Consider the following 17,436-nt stretch of genomic DNA (forward strand, 5'->3'; position numbering starts at 1 on the left):
ACTTAAATTTTTACTAGTTAGGTTGAATTAACTCTAGTTTGTCAACAGGTTCCACACAAATAACTTTAGTAAACTCAACTCAACCTTTGTTAGTTCCTTTATTCACCAACAGAAGAGTTTATCAACAACACAGCTGTTTTTTTAAATTCTGTTTTACAAAAGAGGAAGAAGAAAAAAACAGTTAAACAATGTTACCTTTACATAAAAAAATGCTCAATGTAAGTTCACTCATACAGTTTGTTTTTAAGCATGTACCTTGGTTGAGAGTCAGGTAGCATCCAGCTGGATGAATATTTTCTGAAGCACCTCAAAGAACATTTTCAGTTCCTGAGAATAACTGAGGTTCATTGCATACATGACACCCATTAAGAGTCCACATGCAGAAGAGATGTCTCCCATGTCGCGAAGCACTTCAACACCTTCAGTCACTATTCCAACATCAACTGGAGTGTTGGTGGAATCCCCTCCCTCAGCGTTAGTGAAGTAGATGCCAATAACAACTTGTTCAAGGTCCCTCTGTGCAGCACAGCCATCTGAATCCTTTCCACACACAAAAAAAGGACAACAATGAAATTACATAATTCTTAAGAGCTAATTTGCATTGAAGTTTTCTCCATACATGTTTTAAAATAGTGCTAACTATACTCACTACTCACCAACTTTTGGTCCAAATTGATTTCTCACAATTTATACACTAACTGGCCATTTTATTAGAAAAATGATTTTGGTCTAGACTCGATAGGATATAGGATATACAGTCAAAGCAAAAATTATTCAGAAACTAAATATAATTTTAATATATTTTTTTTTTTACTTGTGGGTGCAAGAAAGTATGTGGGTAGTTTATTTATGTAAGTGAGGATAGCAAAATAAAGTGAACTGTGACATATTAAATCCAAAAAATATACAGTGGACTACCAGTAAAATTGATAATTTGGGACCAAAAATGATAAATTCGGGTTTGCATGGTTGCACCTGGTTGACAGCATGTCCAGGAGACTACAGGCTGTCATTCAGGCTAAGGTTGGCCTGACAAACAATTGATATTTGTCCTACAAACAGTTTTCTGAATACTTTTTGGTTGATTGTAATCCATAACATATCTTTCTATTAAAGTTCTCTAACGTTATCAAGATGAGTTTGTTTTGACACAGTTTAACTCTAAGCCCTTGTCATATTTTATTACCATTTTATTTCATTGTCATATTTTATTACCATCATATCTGTTTGATAAATGAAGTTAACCAACCATCATTATTCATATTCTTATGTACGCAATTTTACAAATTTACCAGTAAATTTAAAAATATCGGTATCAGTACTCGATAATCGACAAGTACAAAAAATAAAAGTATTGGTATTGGGTGAGTATACTGGAAAAAGTGGTATCAGTGCATCCCTAGTCTACTCCAAAATAACCATTCCTACAAGCCATATCCCACAATGTTAAATGGATATTGTGATATTATTAAAAGCCCTAGGATACCGTTACTGCTGCAGTAATTGTTAGTATTACCTACCAGTTACTCTTGGAAGAGACTTCTTGGATCTTCATTTAGATAGATACAAAGTTCCCTGAGGAGGCACTCCCTCTTCTTTTCTTTTTCATTCTAAATATAAAAAAAAATATGCATCAACATGCATACTATAAACCTATTACACTTCTAGAATTATGTGAAATGGGTGAAACTTTAACTATAAAAGTAGGCACTTAACTTAAAATAACAATAATTTTAAATATTTATATAATCTGTTAAAAACTAAATTATAAATTGCTACTGATAATAAAAAGTAAACAGGATACAAACAGAAACAAGCTAACAAACAAATGAAATGGTCACACAAGAAACAGTATTTACATTAGTAGATGTTGCAGATCTTACCTTTTGCAAGTAAAGCACCTTGGCAGGAACACAAAACACACCTTTCATTAAGGACCTGAAAAAATTACAAAGGATAAAAACAAAATTTGATAAAGATTTTGTAAAAATTAAATTAATCTGAACTAAAAAACTACAAACCAATAAATAAATCACACTTTGTAATTTTTATTGAAAGAAAGTATCACAACAAATTGAACAAAATAACTGAAGGTCTAAACCAAGTGTTAACCACTGTTAATTTTGACAGCAGATTTAAGTTTAGTTTTAGTCGGATGGGTGGTTGAACTTAGTATCGCAATTTCAACGGCGAATGACTGTAGCATTGTTTTTCAAATTAGCAAGTATGTTAACTTAGTACGTTTCTTAAAAGTATCTGCAAAAATATGATTGTATTTTTAGGCTTTAGTAGAGAAAAAAGTCAGAAAATACTAATACCAACCAGAGTGATTAACAGAACCTTTAAAGTAAAGAGAAGATGATTTCTATCCACTGGTAACCTTTTACAATACTGGTCCACAAACATGCATTAATTCATGTTTAATTAATGCACAGATAATCACAAGCTAATGTAAAATTCATGAAGAACTAAACCATGTATTAATGGTTACTACATCAGCACTAATGAGCATTCTATAGGATTCATAGATTAAGTAATCAATAAATTGTTATTGGTTGAATGTGTCACAATGTATCAATTCCTTAATGACTTATTTTATTAATTAATGATGTAAATTCATGTTAGTTACCTTAGTGGTCAAAGCTATGTACTTAAGCTTCTAGTTGTCTGCTTTAATAAATCATTAGCTAATGATTTGCAAAGATATCAATGACTTGTTGAGGCACAGAACTTGTGTGGTTATAGCTAATGATTAATTAAGGCAGACATGCATGGATTGAACCCATTGTGGTAATTAACACATACATTTTTAGTTAATAAAATAAGTTATTAGGGAATTAATACAATATGACACATTTAACTAATAACAATTTATTGATTACTTACTCTATGAATCATATAGAATTATCATTTGTTGCTAATGCAGTAATTATGAATAAATGGTTTAATTCTTCATTAATTATATATTAACTCATGATTAGCATTAGTTAAACATGAATTAATGCATATTTGAGCACCCCTATTGTGACGTGTTACCAATCCACTCCAGGCTTTGATCACATCCCCCTCAGCAGACTGAATACACCGTGGCTTTTCAAACTTAAATGAAGACATTTATTACATTATTTGAGAAATTAAATTCCATTTACAGCCTTAAAATTGTGAAAAGTGAATATAAGTAACCCTGCAATAGGCGGAAACAATCCATCGTAGACTCGCTCCTGTAAATGGAAATCCATCGTAGTGATGGAGAACTTTAATCCATGAACTAACGTAACTTTTATTACTTTTCTTTTCGCCCCAAATAATGTAAATATGCAGCAGACCAACCTGCACCATGTGGCTAAGCTAGCATGCTAATACTAGATCTCTCTAAAACTAAAGCAGGACAAAAATAACATCTCTTATTACAATTAAAAAAGATCAATACTTGTGGAAAAACAAATATCCTCCTACCTTTACCAGTCGTTGAAAAGGCAAGAAGTCCCTCTTTGCAGGGGGTCACGCAGGTGTGCAGAAATTCAAATATCTTTCCGGTGTAGTCTGACGTGTCTTGCTCTTCTTCTTTGGGGTTTCATGGCAGTTGCCGTTGCACTATACTGCCACCCTCTGGATGTAAGAATTTTTTACTTAACTTAAATGGTTTGTGTTAAGACAAGGCGTTAGGATTTTGTACAGTTAAGTTGAGTCATAATTACGTGGATCTTAATAGAAAAAAACATTTAAAGTCAACAAAGACAATAACTGTAAGTAAACTGAATATAAAAATAGTATGTAAAGTGCACAACCTTCCTTGTTCATTTTTTTGAGTGTAACATCATTCAGTTAAGCTGAAACATGTTAAGGCACTGATTACATATTGTGATCATTATGATAATTTTGCAGTTATGCATGTTGATTCAGAGTTGGGATCATGATCGAAAGTTCTTGCAGGTTTTGTTGTCATCTCTTCACAGTTCACAGGTGTTAGGGTCATCTAAAATCTTCAAATCCAAATGTTAGTGAGGTTGTTACTACTGAAATGAAGATAACTGGCATAATTCAAAGTTATATTACACATAAAGAGGCCCCCGCTCTTTACATTTTACTTATAAAACTGGATATGTGTCATATTTTCAGTTCAAGAAGTCTGCAATAAAGTGCATAATAAAGCTTTTCCTATACTGTAAACCCGAACAGTACTACTAACTTATAAAAGATGAGAACACCATAATTAAAATCAGTTACAAAGTTTATTGAACTTAAAACTATAGCATTTTTTGAACTAATGACTCAATTTTAATTTTGCTTTGCTCATCTTTTTTGAGTAGACATTGCTACTGAAGTGATATTTTATAAGTATACGGAGTGACGTTCAATGACGTCATTTACGTCAGGACGTACGCGATCGTTCTGACTGACGCTACCAGAAAACAAAACCAAGATGGCGGACACTCGTGCGAGTCTGGACGCATGTGGGGAGATTTGTAAGTAAATGTTTTTTAATCTGCTTTTTATTTTATCATAATAACTACAAGTATATCTTTTAAACGTGTTTCATGTTTGGCTTTGTTGTCTTTTTACTGGTAACCTGGAAAGCTCGACAAGCGTCTCTGCGGGTGCTCTGCTTCGCGCACATTTTTAAACCATTAAACCCACTGCCTTATTTGATTTATATGTAACGTTAACGTTAATATTGTAATTAGTTAGTCAGCGGAACCCAGTCACCAACATAGTTTTGTTCCAGATCCGGTCCATATCTGGCTTGAGTGAAAACAATGCGGGCCAAATGTGAGCCGGATCTGGGCCAACGCTGCTTGCTGTCTGGGAATTCATATTTTTTATTCAGTTTTTGTTAAGCGATCTGTTCTGCCTTCAGCTGTTAATGAACTTGCGGCTAGTTGTAACTTTTATCCACTACATTAAGGCTAATGTTAGCAAAGTTAGAAATATATTGTAAATAATAGTTAATAAGAATTATGAAAACTAGGTATGGTAGAGACACTGGGAAGCTCGTATTAACATTTACATATTTTTTGCCTTGTAGGCTAAAGAAGTGGATGCAGAGTCTGTGAACTTGGTAAGTATTCTACTTTCGTTTACTTTGGATATTTTTTAGTAGCTTCACACGTAAAAACCTCCTTTGAATATGTATCTAATTTTGGACAGATCAAGTTAGCAACTGGGTGAAGTAGAATAACATGTTTTCAGAGTTTACAAAGCAATGTAATGTTACAAATTGTACAAAACAATGACTGAAACGTGCATTGGCTTTGGCCTCATTGGTCGACTCTGTAGCATTTGCCAGACCTTATCTATTATAATCATGAAAACTAAAATGCTGTTATTTTTTGTTTTCATGTATACCTGAGACCCCGCCCATTGACTTATGTCCTCTGTAGTGGACCTTGTGTTTTCATGAATTTTCTTTGAATTTTTTGAGCTACTCTGTCAAGTCCTGTTGTACTGTGCAGAGGACATCCTGGGCTTTCTAGTGATATGTCATTTGATTGGCTGGCATGCTAGGAACCACTTCTTACACTGAATCCAAAATGGCCGACATGCAAATGAGCACATTTTATGGGAAGGACAGAGATATGTAAAATTTAGCTTTTTTACATGTTTTTTACTATTATTATCACATATATATTTGTTTATTAAAGTGTCAGTAACAATACATTTAGCTTTCAAAGCTGTTAAATTGTTTATGTTTCAAAATATCATCCTTTTTTAAATGTCAACTATAGTGGACATCAGGACCATCTTAATGTAATTAATGACTGCATGTTGTAGGAGGCCGAACTGAAGCAGAGAAGATTTTTATAAGATAGTTGAGGGAGACTCTGACTTAGAGCTGTCAGATGAGGATAAATTTGAATGTAACATACAAGAAGATGTTGAAGAAGAGGAAGAAATTGCAGGAGACTCAGATGAGCAGACTGAGACAGACACAGAGACAGAAAGGGAAGAACAGGAAAGATGCCGCACTCTGTGGTTCTGCAGAAGGACAATGTACACCAGCAAATTCACTTCTGAATGGTTGAAGAAAAACAAAATGAAGACTTTGGAGTGGCCTAGTCAAAGTCCTGACCTGAATCCTATTGAGATGCCCACAGCATGACCTTAAAATAGGCGGTCCATGCTCGAAAACCCTCCAATGTGGCTGAATTACAACAATTCTGCCAAGATGAGTGGGCCAAAATTCCTGCACAGCGCCGTAACAGACTCATTGCAAGTTATGGAAAATGCTTGATTTCAGTTGTTTTGTTTTTGTTACATAAATGTTGGATTAATATCCCTTTACAGCCATATTCTGTACAGTTTTGTTGTCTGAGTTTGGCTGTCGTTTCGAACTAAAATGGTCCTGTGGTCCACTACAGTGGACATGCTGTAAAATTAAAAATAAAAACAAAACGTAAAAACTCTAAATTGTAGAATTTTTTTTTAACCCAAAGGATGTAGGAAATCACAAAAAAACAACAAAAAAGAGGCACTTTTTTTCTTTGGGTCTCAGGAGGATATATATGTACAGGCAAAAAGTGTCACATACTGGCAAAGTCTCGGAGATGCTGTGTGACATCCTCAGGATTTATGATCGTGAGGTGAGTTAAAGTCAAAGACTACAACTCTATTATCGAAACCCAGAATAACTTTGCTTGCTTGTTCATTGTTATTTTTGCTTGTCTTTCAAGGATGTGCATGATATCAACATAAAGTGCACTGTAGCTCTTCGTGCCCTAGCTGTACACTTATGTGAAGATGGCCCACAGTTTTTTAAGACATGGAATGTAAGTATTCATTGCACTCACAAAACAGGATCAATTTTAGTGCCTTGCTTCATTAACAATATACAGTACAGACCAAAAGTTTGGACACACCTTCTCATTCAAAGAGTTTTCTTTATTTTCATGACTATGAAAATTGTAGATTCACACTGAAGGCATCAAAACTATGAATTAACACATGTGGAATTATATACAGTACATAACAAAAAAGTGTGAAACAACTGAAAATATGTCATATTCTAGATTCTTCAAAGTAGCCACTCTTGGCATTCTCTTGATGAGCTTCAAGAGGTAGTCTCATACATAAAAAGATTTATTCAATGTTTTTTACCTAATGGTGATTATAATTCGCATTCAGAGATCGACACTCAAACAGTGAAAGTGAGTTGTTCAAAACCTTTCTTTTTAGTAAACTCTGTGAACACAAACAATGTTCTCGATGCTTGAGTTCATGTGTAGAGATCCAGGTGATACTTCCAGCAAAGTTTCATGAAAATAAAGAAAACTCTTTGAATGAGAAGGTGTGTCCAAACTTTTGGTCTGTACTGTATATTCAACTTTATTTCGTTCATTTTTGCAGATTCTCTATGTATGTTCTTGTCTAGTTTTTAAATTTGGGCCAATTTAGTGTAAACTGAAAAGGCCTGCCTTGTTAAAGGTTGTATCAGCGATTTCAAGCCCTGAAACATAAAGTGTCAAATTCAGCTTACCTTTCTTCACGATCCGCTCGCTGCCTGCCCCATAAATCGACTGTAAAAAAACGCGTCTCTCTGGTCAGCCTAGGGTCCGAGATATGCCAAAAAGGCAGGCAGCGAGCGGATCGTGAAGAAAGGGCAGCTGAATTTGACACTTTATGTTTTAGGCTTGAAATCGCTGATACAACCTTAAAGTATCATACTATATTAAAGTAATAATTAACCAAAAAATTCTGATGATGTAATTCATTACTAGACATGTTTACTATTGGACCCTCTTTGTGCATTGCAGGTGGATAAGTCGGATGAGCCAGACATCACTGGTACCCCTCTTGCCCTTGTGATGGAAGTCACTAAGAACACTAGTCCTGTCTGTCGTGGTGGAAGATGAGTTTGTGCTGAGTGACATCCCCAAGTTTCCTGATGCCCTTGTGTTACTTTTTGTAGAAAATTTTGTTTAAAGCATGTTTTTAAAGTATGTTGTCTTCTGCACTAAAGGAAGGAACTTTATTTATTTTATTGACTTTATTTATTTTGATTTGCCATGTTGCAAAATTATGGCCATGGCTGTAAAAAAATTGTAATCAATGTTTTAACAGTTTCTAATTTGATTTGTTGTTACATATTTACAGAGATTTATATAAACAGTTGTACAAAATAGACAAAGAATGTAATAGTAAATAAAAACCCTTTAATTATGTCAACAGTTCTGTGTGTGCTGCTTTTTAGTATTTTGAACTAAAATATTTATCAGGCTATGAGTTATTCAGAAGTGTATTTCTTGAATAAAATATTTTAAGTGGTATTTAAATAAAAACAATAAGTATTGAAAACATATCAACTTTACACATGCTACACTTAAGTTTTTAGTACAGGGTACTCAAAATTTTTTAAAAAGGAAAGAAAAATATTTAAGTTTAGTGTAATTGTAATTTTTAAGTATGTTTACTTAAAAAATCTTAGGTAATCGGTTTCCACAAAAGTTTTGAGTACTCTGAACTTATCGGGTTTTACAGTATATTGATGTTTAGGAGAGAGGTATCATACTCATGTGAGGTGCCAAATGGCTATGAGGTTAGTGATGTATACTGTCTCTTGGAATATTAGCCATATATGTAATAATTCATTATCACAGTACCATATGTTCTGCCTATGTTCAACATGAAAATTTTGTGGTTGCCACTGAGTCACAGGACTTTTATACAAAAAAAAAAAAAATCTGTATAAAAACTGCAAAAGAAACCTATGAGTCTGTAATAAATATCCAACAGCATGGTTCATTTTTAATTGTAATAATTTAACTAATTAAGATTCTAAGAAACTGAATATAGAATTGTTCTAAATAGAGTTCTAAGCCAATGCAAAATGTTGATTTCAGATTAGTCATATGTCCAGGGAGTAGAACACAGAGGCAGTGTAAAATCACTTAAAAAAGCATCTCTGTTCTTTTTATTATTATTATTTTCTTTGATTTCCTATTAAGTAATCACTCAGAGAATAATTTGACTAGGAACAATAGTAAACTACGGATTAATTAACAAGACTTGTCAATAAAAACATAATTGCAATTATTGAATTGCTTTAGGTAGCCTACCACTACTGTATCTGTATTTGTTAAATATAAACATACGACAGCACACAACAGACACAATACAGTGATATAGAAAAAAATACTTACAGTTTACTTTCGTTGAGAATACCATTGAAACGACTGTCCCATGTTAATGTGGGCGTGGTTTGTGAGCGTGTATGGGAGCATGTTAAACTGGTTTAAAACTGCGTAAAATATGCAGGAACGGACACCGCGAAATCAAATCACTTTATTATGGATACCAAATGTATAAAACTGGTGAAACACGTTTTTTAATATATGATCTATGGAATATCGCACGTGACGAATCTGTCGCCGTCTAGCATCTGCTGGAAATCCAGGTAAATATACTTGCATGCACGCGCGCATCCCCAGTTAACATGATCCCCAGTTGATCCATAACACCGGCTTGCTTTGAAATTTATTTGATAATTGCCCCCGCCTTGTCTCCCACACCCCAGTCATTTAAATCAGTACATAATAATGAAAAAAAAAAAATACCTTACAATTAAAAAGAAGCAGATTTTTACGATCAGAAATTTCTTAAACCAGTGAACCCCTGTAAACATTTCAGTCCAAGGATCCAGTAAACGAATGCGCTCAAATGGAAAGTTCAAAAGGAAATTCACAAATGAAGCATTTACCCACTTCTCAAGGAACCACTACACCACAGATTTGCAATTTGCCGCGCATTTGATAACGCATTGTTTGTTTTGCTTACGGCCATATGTGTACATGTGAATGAACGGTGCGTACACCATACATTTGTACTTTTTGCAACGCTACAACATTTTTTTCAACATCTTGAAATGTGTGATAAACATCGGCGCATGTCCTCTGATGTAACATTAGGAACTAGTGACAACGTATGATGACGTATAACAGTGTTGTAGTGGTTTCCCATTCCTTAGCTAAGCTAATAAGCTACAGCAACACGGCAAAAGTAGTTTACTACATCTAAGCTATTTTTCAAAATGTAATTTTTCTACATGGTATGAACCATCGTCATACCAAATCAATGCTTTCTCAGTGGTCAATAAAATTGTCAGTCATACAGGCATAAAAGTTCAGTTTACTTGTTTATTCAACAACGCTTCCAAACCAATTTGGCAACAAAAATCAGTATCATTTACAGGGCTGGATTTATCTCATATTGTGACATAGGCAAACAACATTTTGGGGGGTTGAATTCTTTCTTTTAAAAAATGATTTGAAAAAAAAAAATGGCACTTGTTTCTGAATATTAAACGAATAAAACAGGGAAAACACAACAATACTGAATAACTGAATAAACTATAGCCATATATACAAAGATTGATTTCAAAGATTTCATGAGAGCCTGATTTTTTTAATTCTCAGAATTTATAGAACAGAACACGGAAGTTTGAAGTATCAAGAATATTATATCCGCTCCTCGAGTACAATACCTTTTTGGACGCGCCTTGAGAGAGAAAGTTATCTTTACGGATTACATAAACGAGTTTTTGTTTTCAATTTGTTTTATTTCGTTAAGTAATAATTTAAAGCTTCCTATAGATATGATTATCATATCTGTAGAAATTAATACAATATTAAGTAATTATATAGGCGATGCTGTATATGCTAATGATGTCTGTGCGCAATGTAGACAGCATTCACAACTTTATCATGAATAAACATTACATAAAGTACTTAAAATTTAATAGCCTCACAAGAAACATTTTATGCATCCCAGAGTCTTGTCCATTAACTGACCTTCTTTTTTTCCATAATATTTGTATTATTCGTTTATATTCGTTATTTTCACCTTTATTTTGATCTCTTTACAAAACATTCTGAATGTTTTTATTTATTGTGAATCGCTTAATCTAAATAACTTTATGTATATATGCTATTTGCCATTTATTTTGCAAATATTGTAAACGACAATTATGCCAATAAAGTTTTGACTTTTTGATTGTATTTATGCCCGTGTGTGACCATAAACGATTTACAAATGGAACTAATGATTTATGTCCGTGTGTGACCATAAACGATTTACAAATGGAATTAATGATTCACTCGTCAATGAAACACTAGGTTATCTATTAATTAGACGAAATAAAATGAATATTATATATATATATATATATATATATATATATATATATGTGTGTGTGTGTGTGTGTGTGTGTGTGTGTGTGTGTGTGTGTTATATTCAACCTAACTGCATTCCAGTAAAAATCCCAGCCATATAGCTTAATCAAAGCTTTAATGGCATGTCAGCATTTATCATTTAGATTCTGAATGTTAAAAGAGATCGAAATGATAGGAAAATTAACGAATATAAACGAATAATACAATTATTACGGAAAAAAGAGGATCGGTTAATGGATAAGACTGTGGGATGCATAAAATGTTTCTTGCTGGGCTATTTAATTTGAAGTACTTTATGTAATATTTATTCATGATAAACTTGAATGCTGTCTACATCGCGCACAGACCGCTTTCGCATATACAGCATTGCTTATATAATTATTTAATATTGTATTCATTTCTATAACAATTAATATAATAATTTCTTAACTCAAAATAAAATATTAATAAACCTATCTCTGATAATCCTGGGTTACTATGAAATGCATGTTGTTCCCTCAATATAACAACTCGTTACCTCGACAAAATGATCTCGTGGCCACGACATAATATGACGTTCCCACGAGTTAATATTATGTTCCCACGAATTAATATCTTGTGGCAACGACATAATATGACATTCCCACGAGTTTATATGTCGTGGCCACGACAAACATAAGTGAACCGAAGATGTCCCCTCCAGGTCACCGTACAAACGAGTCATTTAGCTTAGAGCGATGTTTGCTGCCGCTTCAGTTCAGTGCGTTACATGACTGCCCCCTACTGATCATGTCTTTCCTGTGTCAATGTATTTTCCGTGTTCCCACGGAATACACCGGCGTCACGCGAGACCACTTCTGTTCCTGCGTGCATTTTAAATGGCCAGATCTGTATTTCATTACTGTGGCAATGTTTGGTATCGGGCCAAGCAGTGTCACACAAAACTAAGCTGTGGGGTCAGTATCAGGAATCCCTCCAAAATGACATGTAGTCAGCCAAGTGAGCTGCAAAGACTTCATCTAGCATCAGCAATAATGTCAGTCTAACATGACCCTTCCTAAACCCCTAATATTGTGAAAAGGTCAATGGTGGTTGATACCAGTGCAGAAAATAAATGTAACATAGACTTTGGATGTTGGTTTGATAAAGTCTAGCTTTAAACCATGTTGCTTGAAATGTACAAGGATATACAGTAAACTTTACAGACAGATAAAAAGTAGAAATACAGAAATACTTTTGGCTTCCGCCATGTCCTCTGAGATTTTTTTAATAATACTTTGCACTGTAGCCACTGGAACTTCAAAACATTTAGATATGGTCTTATAGCCCTTTCCTGACTTGTGAACAGCCACAATGCGCAGCCGCAGGTCAGTGAACTCCTTTGTCTTAGCCATGACTGTCCACAAACCAGCAGAGAGTTTCTGTTTTTCACCTGTTGAGTTGATTAAAACAGCTGTTCCCAATGAATCAGGGTAATTAGAATGCTTTAGAACAGCTTGGACTATTTGGAATGGTATAGAACTTTGAATTTTCTCATAGACTATGACAGTTTGCAAAGGGTATGAATAATTTTGGACATGACACTTTTTGTTCAAATGTAAATAAAAGCTGATATTTTTTATTTTATTTTATTTTTTCCACAATGATGCCTCTTGTACATAACACATAACTTGTGTCATTTCCGGTCAAAAAAATGACAGGCTTGTACATCATCTTATTATCTTTTGGAAGAAGCCTGTGTCATTTCCAGTCAAAAAAACTTGCTGGTTGAATAAAAGTAACTTTAAGTCAGAATTTGCCAGGAGTATGAATAATTTCAGACTTGACTGTAAATAAAAAATGTATAGCCAGGTCTACACCAAAAGAGGAGATATGATTCAAACTAGAAATGCATGGAAATGCCCCCGCTGCAGCTAATGACATTAAAGGAAAGGACTGAATTCCTGCATTGGAATCATAAAACATCATTTGATCTTCATCTAAGTCATAATTAATGACATAATTTGACTAAACCAATAATAAACAAACCATTTTACTTCAACATTTTATTAAAGACATTGAGTGATCATTGACAAGGCAGGCTGGAAAATATTAATCTCAGTGCTATGACTTCTCCAAAAGCTAAATGAAGCTTTGCAGGCAGTTCTGAAAGAGCAGAAATAACCCATGGAAGACAGCAAAATACCAACTGCCAAAGTCTTTGTTCATATTTCTACTATTGAGAAAAAAACAAACAAACAAACAAACAAAAACAAACACTGAAATCAATTATTATTATTAAATGTGAAAAAGACTGATTGTGTTTATGTAGAATTATGGTTTAAATAAAGATCAGACCACATTTTCAGTCATCAATGCACAAATACAGATGTTTTTAATACTTAAAATTTCACTAATATTGCCCCATTTTCTGTTGCTGAAATAATCAGCTAAACTGTCCATCACACTCAAATATAATCTCTGTGGGGCTTTTGAATCTGAATTACGTTTATGTAGAAAGCAAGACAGCTCTTGTAATGCTAGTTAATGGCCTTCTACTTTCTGCTGACTCAGGAGCATTTACCATTCTTCTTTTTTGAACCTCAGCTCAGCTTTTAATACCAGCTGACATCACATACTTCGAAACTGCCTTTCAGCATTTGCTGTCACTGGCATATTCTGGGTTAGGGGCTCAACTATGAAAGTATAAATACACATACACATCATTTCTGCCTTAACAAATGCATGCATATAATAAAATGGTTCTTGATCTGGCGCATAAAGCTAACAACTTAAAGCGACCGAGTTCCCAGTTCATCTAAATAATGACTCCTATAGGGTTGCCTTTAGGGTTTTAATAGTGACCCTCAAGGTGCTTAACCATGCTTCATGCTTTTTGTTTTTGTTATAGTAAATAAAGTTATTTATTTTGATCAGTGCCCTAACCCTATATACTTCTCTGGACCATTTAGACCAGTTTTTTGATAAATTTATACATTTTACTCTTAAAATCATCAGTTAAACAATTAAATGAGATAGCAGAAATAAATTATTTTATTTGTGTGTGTCTTTTATATACGTTCAGTAACGTTGCTAACATTCCACTGCAAAACAGTTACCTACCTGTAATACCTACCTGTAGTGCTTACGGCAGCTCTGTAAAGGTGCCAAAACTAAAAAGGGAAAAAGCTAAGATGAGCAAAACAACTCTTCAGAGATGAATGTAAATTCACAGTGAGGAGACATTGTTTGACAACAAAGTTATATGTTTGATATTAATAATGCACAACTTTGGATTTTAGGCAGCAACTTGCAAGAGAGTCAGGGGGAAGTACATTAGAGGCTCTCTTTGAAGAGGATGACGAGGCTCTGAAGGGGAAAATGATTCCACTGCTACTGGCTTGTCAGTTTGTTTAGACATTTGACAGAGAACATAACCTACAGAGGAATGCCCTTAATTCCCACATCTGAAGACCCTGCTCTGTAGTTTTTGGAGAAGAGTGACACTTTTATTCATTCTTTTCTACCTGTTCTTATTTTACAAGTGTGTTCAAGCATTGTGAGAAACAAGATTCTCTGATCTGATGAATTTCAATTCCAAGCATCGTGTATAGAAAAAAGCAGGCACTAATCATCACCTGTACAGTATCATCCTAACAGTAAAGTGTGGTGGTAGCAGTCTCTGTGGGGCTCATCAGAGTAGAAGAATAGCTCAAGGCAACAAAATATTGAGATAGCCTTAATGAAAACCCAATCCAGAACATTCATAACCTCAGACTGGGCAGAAGGTTAATCTTTTTAACAGGACAATGACCCTAAACACACAGCAAGAGTGTCTTATAGACAACTCTGTGGATGTGTTTGAGTGGCCCAGCCAGAGAGCATGGGCTTGAACACAATCAAACATTTCTGGAGAAACCTGAAAATGTCTGCCAGACCCCATCCAAGCTGACTGAGTTTGAGAGGTGAAGAGGTGAGGTAAGGAGTGGCAGATAATTGCCAAATGCTGATGCAAAATATTTTCTTTTCTCTTTTCTTTGCTTTTTTATAAATTTGCACAAAGTTGTCACAAATCTGTTTTGTGCTTTGTCATTATGGGGTATGGAGTGTATACTGATTTGGAAAAAAAAAAAGTTATTTAAAGCAGTTTTAAAGCAGCCTTTAATATAAGGCTGTGCAACTTAAAGAAACATGAAAAAAATAATATTTTTTTTTTGCAATCTCAATAAATTATAATAAAAGTTCATTTATTTCAGTAATTTAACTCAAATTGTGAAACTTGTGTCATAAATGAATTCAATGCACTGAAGTAGTGTAAGTCTTTTTTTAGTGAATTGTTGGCCTTCTGGAAAGTATGTTCATTAACTGTATATGTACTCAATACTTGGTAGGGGCTCATTTTGCTTTAATTACAGCCTCAATTCGGCGTGGAATGGAGGTGATCAGTCTGTGGCACTGCTGAGGTGGTATGACAGCTGACAGTGGCCTTTAGCTCATCTGCATTTTTCAGTCTTTTGTTTCTCATTTTCCTCTTGACAATACCCCATAGATTCTCTATGGTGTTCAGGTCTGGTGAGTTTGCTGGCCAGTCAAGCACACCAACACCATGGTCATTCAACCAACTTTTAGTGCTTTTGTCAGTGTGGGCAGGTGCCAAATCCTGCTGGAAAAAGGAAATCAGCATCTTTAAAAAGCTGGTCAGCAGAAGGAACCATGAAGTGTTCTAAAATTTCTTGGTAAACTTGTGCAGTGACTTTTCAAAAAACACAGTGGACCAACACCAGCAGATGACATTGCACCCCAAATCATCACAGACTGTGGAAACTTAACACTGGACTTCAGGCAACTTGGGATATGAGCTTCTCCACTCTTCCTCCAGACTCTATGATCTTGGTTTTCAAATGAAATACAAAACTTGCTCTCATCTGAAAAGAGGACTTTGAACCACTGGGCAACAGTCCATTTCTTCTTCTCCTTAGCCCAGGTAGGACACATCTGACGTTGTCTGTGGTTCAGGAGTGGCTTAACAAGAGAAATACGACAACTGTAGCCAAATTCCTTGACATGTCTGTGTGTGGTGGCTCTTGATGCCTTGACCTTAGCATACAGGTTTGGAACAACTTGAAGTCCCCCTGTAGTGAAAATCAAGTTTTTTATGTTGTTTATTTGTCTATGTGGTGTTTTTAGTATGCTTTTAGACAAACCATGTGCCAATCCATTAATTCAACACCATTGCTTAGTATTTTCTCCTTAAAACTGTGGTTTCCCAAAGGCTGTCCCAGAAATGCGGTTTGAAACAGCCCTTTTTCTGCTACATCCAAAAAAAAATTGCATATTTAAAGATCCACGTTGAGTAAATGAGGCGGTGGAGTTACATTCAAGCTGTTTTGTAAATTCGATTCCCAAACAAAACAAAGTTGTATTTACAAGTGCAAAACTTGGAATTCTAGATGATACACTATAGTTGCCAATTTGTGACGCTGAAAGGGGAGTATCAATTTGACCATGGCGGAAATACTAATCTATAATATAGATCATATCATTTATTTGTAATCTGTGAATATAGATCAACAATCAGAAATCAAGTCGGTACCATGGTGTAAAGTGAATCTCTTAAATTTCAGTTTGAATGTAGTTTACAGTATATTTGTTTTGTTTTGTTTAAGCTACATCCCTGTTATGTTTCTGACTTGGAATTTGTGATGTCATAATTAATGAATTCCGACATGAATAAATGAATCCACTCTCTCAACAATTATTAACAATAATATTGTGGTCAGTAAAACTAAATGCATTTGAATTATAATTATATAATTATGAAAATGTGTACAAAACTTGTAGATATGTGTAATATGTGTAATATGTGTAACATATTGCTCAAAACTTTAAAAATACCTGTTAATTTTTTGGCTTTTGGCTACAGTATCTGTCAGTTTGAGACATCGCTGCCATTGCTATAGATTATGTGCATCTTAAACAAGCTCACATTTTATTGGACAATGTGAAATGGTGTGGTATCTTGCCATCTTATACATAAATTGGATAAAAACGATGTAGTCACTGTCTGTTTTCATTTTTAAACAAACCTGAAACTGATAAAGTAGATAAAGTCACATTAATTGTTAATTAATTACTCCTCTTTATATACTCCATACCTATATTATGTGATTATGTGAAGTGTAAGAACTTTTATAATGTGGAATTTGGAATTAATCTGTATAAATGTCCCATGTGGGCATGTACAGTGCCTTGCAAAAGTATTCATACCCCTTCATTTTTTTCACATTTTGTTTTGTTGCAGCATTATGTTAAA

At 34.3% G+C, this 17,436-nt stretch overlaps 1 long non-coding RNA gene across 2 annotated transcripts; it reads right to left on the minus strand.

The window, feature by feature from the left end:
- Nucleotides 1–79: 79 nt before the first annotated feature.
- On the minus strand, nucleotides 80–3,569 carry LOC141293091 (uncharacterized). 2 transcript variants are annotated; one of them, XR_012340636.1, is made up of 5 exons: nucleotides 3,457–3,569; nucleotides 1,884–1,938; nucleotides 1,521–1,610; nucleotides 256–540; nucleotides 80–148 (listed from the first exon to the last, which is right to left on the minus strand). It is a non-coding gene; the product is annotated as an uncharacterized lncRNA (long non-coding RNA). The 2 variants fall into 2 exon arrangements; XR_012340635.1 differs by having other exon boundaries at nucleotides 80–540.
- Nucleotides 3,570–17,436: the final 13,867 nt, after the last annotated feature.

Source organism: Garra rufa, chromosome 19 (genome assembly GCF_049309525.1).
Source record: "Garra rufa chromosome 19, GarRuf1.0, whole genome shotgun sequence".
In the NCBI taxonomy this organism is placed as follows: domain Eukaryota; kingdom Metazoa; phylum Chordata; class Actinopteri; order Cypriniformes; family Cyprinidae; genus Garra; species Garra rufa.